The 6,440-nt window shown below is 43.5% G+C and overlaps 1 protein-coding gene across 1 annotated transcript in view; it reads right to left on the reverse strand.

Moving 5' to 3' along the window:
- The window catches only part of LOC310882150 (uncharacterized protein), a 189,713-nt gene that overhangs the window by 176,361 nt on the left and 6,912 nt on the right, over nt 1–6,440 (reverse strand). The gene's annotated exons all lie outside the window — the stretch shown is intronic.

The following is a 6,440-nucleotide window of genomic DNA, read 5'->3' on the forward strand; positions in this document are numbered from 1 at the left end:
AATTTGTGTCGTGTCTGGGTACAAAGTAAATCCACTGGAAAATGAGTAGTTTTAAAGGAAATACTTCTCCAATGGTGAGAGAACATCTCCATGTCATAAACAAAGTGATAGATGGGGCTGGAGAGGCTGCGCGATGGCCTCTGGAGAGGCAGCCCTCCTCAGCCTCCACAGCACTCACACAGACAGCGCTCCCAAACCATCCTCTGCCTGAATAAAGACATCACCAGCTTCAAGGAAATTATTTACTGAGAAGTGTGGGTGGATCACAGACAAGGAAGCCAGAGGGATTTTTCTAGTTTTGCATTCATAAATTTGAAAAAAAAAAGAGAGCATTTCAGGCAAAGGCTTGTGTTCTCAATGAAACTGGAAAGGCTGGGGCTGCTCACGGCTGACATCTGTGAGAGCTGGCTCCAGGGTCTCCTTGGCTGCGAGCCAGAGGTTTCTAAGCCATCTCAACACTGCATGGCCTTGAAGTGTTTTACTCTTTTACAACAGAGCATGAGTAATGGGCAGAGAAGCAACTTAGAGGGGAGGAAAATATCATTATCCTTCCTGTACGGGGGGGAAACTGAGACAGCATCCTCTGTTAATCCACCAGACCAATGACTCTCATGAAAAGCATTTGAAATCTGATCCTAAAATCTTTGAAATGACCCTTTTCATTGAATTCAGTGGAATTTCAGACTCTAACCTCTGTAAAGTTTTGTGGATTTTTTTTTAAACCTCCCACTTTCTTTCATAGGAGAGATGTCCAGGCATCTGGATGCATCTGGATGTTGTTCTCTGACAACAACTAAAGTTTGTAAGTGTCCAAGCACAGGAATGAAGTGAAGGAAAATAATGTACCCATTTCACAAAAAAAAAAAATAAAAAATAAAATAAAAAAGTAAGAAATAAATATACAGCCAGTTTAAACATATTCAGCACTACAAATTGACTCCAGACATGGTCAAAAAGTATTTTTAAAGTACAAGAAATCTATTTTTTAGAGATGCACACTAAGAGGCATATGAAAAACATCCTCTTTAAAGTTTCAGTATGACATACAGCAGTGAGCTTGAGGGTTACTTTAGATGTGCTTTCAGGCTGCAATACCCTTGTGTAACACCCAGGGAGATGAGGATAGTTGCCATGAAACTGCCTCAATGGCAGCAGCTTCCCTTTCCTATCAGCAATCCTGCAGAATGCCAGCAATACAGCTCAAGTACATATAAGAAAATATACAGATTTTAGAAAGAGCTATGCAGAGGGATGCTCCATCGGAATAAATGGTAAAGAGGCAGTTTAGCAGTTCAGCACCTGCTGTCCAGCTCAGCAACTCATTTCTGTGTCTTAAACAGAAGAAAAACCCATCTGAAGAGCATCTTTCAGGCAGTACATGCCTGCTGTCAGGTGTGGGGAGGAGCAGGGTCCTCCAACGGGGAGAACAGAGCACACCCCAGTCCCATAGTCCAGCCATGAACTCAGACCATCTCTCGTTTACATAGGTTGAGGTTCTGGCCCAAAGACTGGCAGAAAATGAGCCACCAGTGAAAAGAGATGTGAGGGAGGGGCTAGGACAGGCCTAAAAGAGCTTTTTAGAGCACTTCTCCTCCTTTCCTGTGAAAGCTACAGAGCAGATCTTCTGTAAAGGTCCTTTGATTCCCATTGAACTCTGCAGGGCAATACTGAGATCTGGCCCTTTCTTCAGGTCCTGTCGGATCCACAGCCTAATACAATGAAAATCCACCGCAGGCAGAATAGCTGTTTTTTTTGTTTGGTTTTGCCTTTCCCTTGAGTATTGGTTATGGCTTATTTTTAAACTACTGGTTGCTCTCATTAAGCTTACTGGGACAAGATTTGTCCCCCACTGTGATTAGATCTTGGTTTCCTTTGAAATATAACTCCACGAAACCTGGACATTTTACAAAACAGAAAGACTTTTGGGATCTTAATCTAGTTCCATTCACAGAATTACTGCTCTGTTTAGGATTAGATAAAGCAGGACCATCTCGGTGGTGACATTTTGAAAAAAAGCTGGATCTTTCACTCATCAGACTGTTCCTGAGATGCTGGAGAGCAGCTCGGTGGCCAGTAGGTGACAGTCTTTCCAACAGAAAAAACCTGGGCAGCTCACAAAGAGGGGTTGTTCCCTGTTCTGTCAGAATGTAAATGTTATTTATTTCTGCTTATACATATGGACAGTCCGCAACAGGGGGAGATATTTTTCAGCTAGCATGCCAGTAAAAGGTAAGGTCAGCAAAGCTCTTGAGTGTGGTTTCCTGACCTCCCAAGAGGAGATATGACAAAGGAGGACATTAACGGTACTGTAGATGAGGCACTAACACAACTCTTAGCTGCATTCAGAAAAAAAAAAATACCTTTACATCTCAGTGCAGGTTCAAGGCTAGCATAGTTAAAAAAATAAAAATAAAAAATCTTAAAAATCAAGCTCACATGAAACATAAGCACATTCAAGCTGGCACAGTCACACCAGCTGATACCTCCAATGTGAGAGAACAGCACGCAGAAAACCTGTATGTGCATTTTAGGTGGCTGCAACATTTTCTTTGCAGCAGCCCTAGGCAGGGCTTGTGTCTGGAACACAAACTCCTCCTATGAACACAGTCATGTGTCTACAACACAACTGCTTGCAGTGACCAAGACAACCTTTGTAGCAAAAGCTAAGAAAACATTCTCTTTGTTCATTTAGCCACTGTGCACATTACTTACTGGAATGGCTGAACCTTGTTTAAAATCCAAAGGAATAATAATAAAAAATAATAATAAAAAAATGCTGGAATGGATCAATAAGAACCATAATGAGTGATTTAAGGGAAACATGAAAACCCATGGGTAGAGCGAGGTTTTCTATTCCACAACCATTTAATTTACTTCCTAACGTAAAGCTGGCACTCTGAGACACCCCGCTGCACCCACCAGCGTCCACAGCTAATCTCCAGAAAGAAGCTCTATGGTGTCAAGCAGAAATTACCAGTTCTGGCAACGGTCACTAGCTCCCTGACACATGCAATTTTAAGGCAATGTTCTCAGGCCAGAAAGAGAAAGCCACACATCCTTTGTCTCATCAGACCTATTTTAACAGAACTGGGACTTTGCCTGAGCAAAGGTCAAGTACAAACTTTTAAAAACTGAATGGTTTGGCCAGCTGGAGAGGTATCTGTCTAGCTGGAGCCTCAGACAGCATGTAACTTCACAATTCCACAAGAGATGTACTTATTTAAATATCTATGGCAGCTTTTCCTTGTGAAATGAGGATTTGAAGGTATACGAAAATAAGATTTTTAACCACCTATGTCTGGTGCCACATAACATCTTGATCTGAATTGTGCATTAATCAAATTCTGCCAGGTGCATTCGATTTTAACTTGTCCATGTTTCTTTGCATCATTTATTCATCACTCATGTAGTAAAGAAATGTGTTGAGAAAACAAACAAATATCATATTGACTGCATTGTAAACTCGGCCTGTATTGCTGCTCTCTTGTCCTGGTGTTGAGAGCTGATTGCTAAGTGGTGAACACCCACTGCCTTTGCATATACTGCGAGTCAAGACAAGTGATGGGTAGGTGCAATGCTATAAAAAGCGTGTTGTTACCTTGGTTTGTCCAACCCAAGTTGAAAAACAGGTGCAATTGGGATCTGAATGTGGATGTGACATCCAACACCATGGCCCTTTGCCCACACTATCCATGCTGAGTACACCTTTCTTTTGTACTATGAATACAAGTTGTACTGGATTACATTTGTCTTTAATGTTTCAGTAATTCTTTCTCCTCCGTGTGTCCATCTCCTTCCTTTCATCCATCTTTTGCTTCCAATAGATTTCGAAACTCTTTTCTTCTTTCATTTCCCATTCTCCTCTTCTCCTCCCTGAATTTAACAGAGTCCTATGGACAGCAGACTCTGCCTTGGCAGTACAAGGAGCAATGTGTGAAACCCTCTGCAGTTATGGAGAAATCGTCTTGCAGTGGCCACACAAATCTTGCTGTCTCCTTGATGCTGCTAATCAATGACAGCATCAGGATTTGTATCTTGCCCTGATAAAAAGCAGGGCAAATATTAGGCAAATTAATCATGCTGCAGGGATTTGTGTAATGACAAGTACCTCTCTGCTTGTGGGTCAGAAATGGTGTAAATCAACCACATACTGGGGAAAGTCCATCCAGTGTCTCCTTCTTCTCTTCAGTTTTGTTCATCACTGGGGCATCTGAACATCTAGGAAGTGATACCACAGCCTGGTCCCCCTGTGATTAAGCCATGTGGATTGTCTCAGGGTCTTCTTCCAAAGACTGCTAGAAAGGAGGCTGCTTCATAGACTGAACTGTGCTCAGGAGGGCTGGCTTCATCTCACGTGGTGCAGTCCTGTGTCTGCCTGGGGCCTCTCTACATGCTCCCATAATGCAAAAAAAAAAAAAAAAAAAGCAATGCAGACTTAACAATCCCCACCATTTCCACGTACCTACTGCTGATCTTGTCATGAAATATTCTGCTTAAATTACACCGGCATGAGCACAGTCCCATGCTGGTAGGAGCCACAGAATCACTCTACCAAGTGTACAGGTTCTGCAGGACTTGCTGTACAACAAGAAAGCTGCTGGTGAAATACTGTTTGACAGCTTTTCAGGAAGCATGACACCCTCCTGGCTTGCTGAAGGGGAGGAGAGAATGGAGGATGGAAATTGTCTTTATCTCAGGTTGGGAGACAGAAGAAATTCTGAAATGAGGATGACAGGCTGTGGCAATACGGGTTTGGCGTTTGTTGATAGGTGAGTGCCATCCGCTCAGGGCTGCTGTAATGCGCTCTCGCTCTCTGCTGTCACGCACTGCTAAAAGCAGTGCTGCAGAAGAGAAAAATCTGGGGATATGCAGTGTCACACAGGCTCTGTTTACATATTGCCATAAGCTGGAAGTCAAATATTGGAAAAAGATAAAAACAGTATTTTTTTTTTAAGCTGAGCATAATATATGCCCAGTGTAAAGAAAAATAAGTATTATGTGGTTTTATTAGTCTTTCAGAGACAGACAAAAGCAATGAGTTTACTTCTTTTTAAGTCCTCTGCTCTGAGAAGTATTGCATGGCATAATCAGTTTTCTAAATTCCCCCTTTACCTGGGCCTTGCACATCTCACCCCTTCCCCAGCCTCCTCCGAGCAGCGCTCACATGCAGGCAGCCGCTGGCTGCAGCCACAGCAGGGTGCACTTCACGGGCAGTCCTAGCAAGTGGGGTAGGAGCTGGGAGCACCACTTTCAACCAGGGAATTCCTACGGCCCACCTGGCTCACAGCAGCTGCTCCACCCTTCTACCTTCTCATTCTCTTGGGGGAAGGAATGAGCTAGTGGTTTGCTGATGAAAATTCTTTTCCCCTTAATAAAAACATATTTTCAGAACATATTTTTAAAGTTAACTATCAGAAGAAAGTAATGCAAAGGGAGCTATGGTTTAGTCCAACTACTCCACAACAGTCCTTGGTAATTCTGTGTTCTATCCTTCACAGTTTCATGGCAGCTAATACTAAAAAAAATGCTTCATTGGGACAGAAATCAGGCTTATTTGTTAATGCTCCACCAGTAATTGTTGAGAGGAGCATTATTGTCCCTGCTCTGCCAGTAAAAGGCAAATGGAGGAGGCCATTTCCTTTACTGGTACCAAGAGTTGTGGTAGGGACACAGAGGGAAGGGAACAATGACAAAAATTTGCATTTGCTGAAGGGCTCAGTACATTGCTCCATTGTGAGCGGGCCAAGACCTTTATCACATGAATTCTTGTGATTCATCCTCCCCTCTGGTCTACCTCGCTGTATCCAGCGCGGTACAGAGAACTCTGTGTGTTTAAAGAAACACACATATACAAGAAGGTCTTTGCTTGTTACTGTAGTACGCAGGTGCTGGCTCACGCTCCCGAGCCGGAGCGGGGGTACAGGCGGAGCTGGTGAATCGGTACTTTTTACTCTCCTGCCAGGCTGCCGAGTGACCTTGGGCAGCTCACAGCCACTTCACTTCTCACTGCCTCAGTTTCTGTAAAATTTTCCTGGTTTACTTTGTATAGCGCGTAGATATCGACTGATGCAAGGGCAGGGTATTATTGCTTACATGTGACTCAAATAAAGCCAGTGCCTAAAATCCAGAATCAGCAAGGGAGAAAAGAGCAGAAACGTGAAATTGTTCTGTTGCAGCTGTTCTCCTCCTGCTGCCCAGCCTACACACAGGGAATCGCATTGCAACAGCACCATCTGATTTACCGCACGTCAGCTACCCTGAGAAGTTCAGGTAACCCCCCAGGACATAACAAGTGACATCTAAATGAACCCATGCATGCTAGCATGAGGCTGTTTAAAGGTTACAGATCTGTGTTGGAGAACACATTTCAGCAGTTTCCCTTTGAAAGGCTCTGAATATGGAAGACTGGCAAGATGCACAGCGCGCTACCCGCGGTCAGG

This window comes from Anser anser (assembly GCF_964211835.1).
Source record: "Anser anser genome assembly, chromosome: 15".
Lineage (NCBI taxonomy): Eukaryota > Metazoa > Chordata > Aves > Anseriformes > Anatidae > Anser > Anser anser.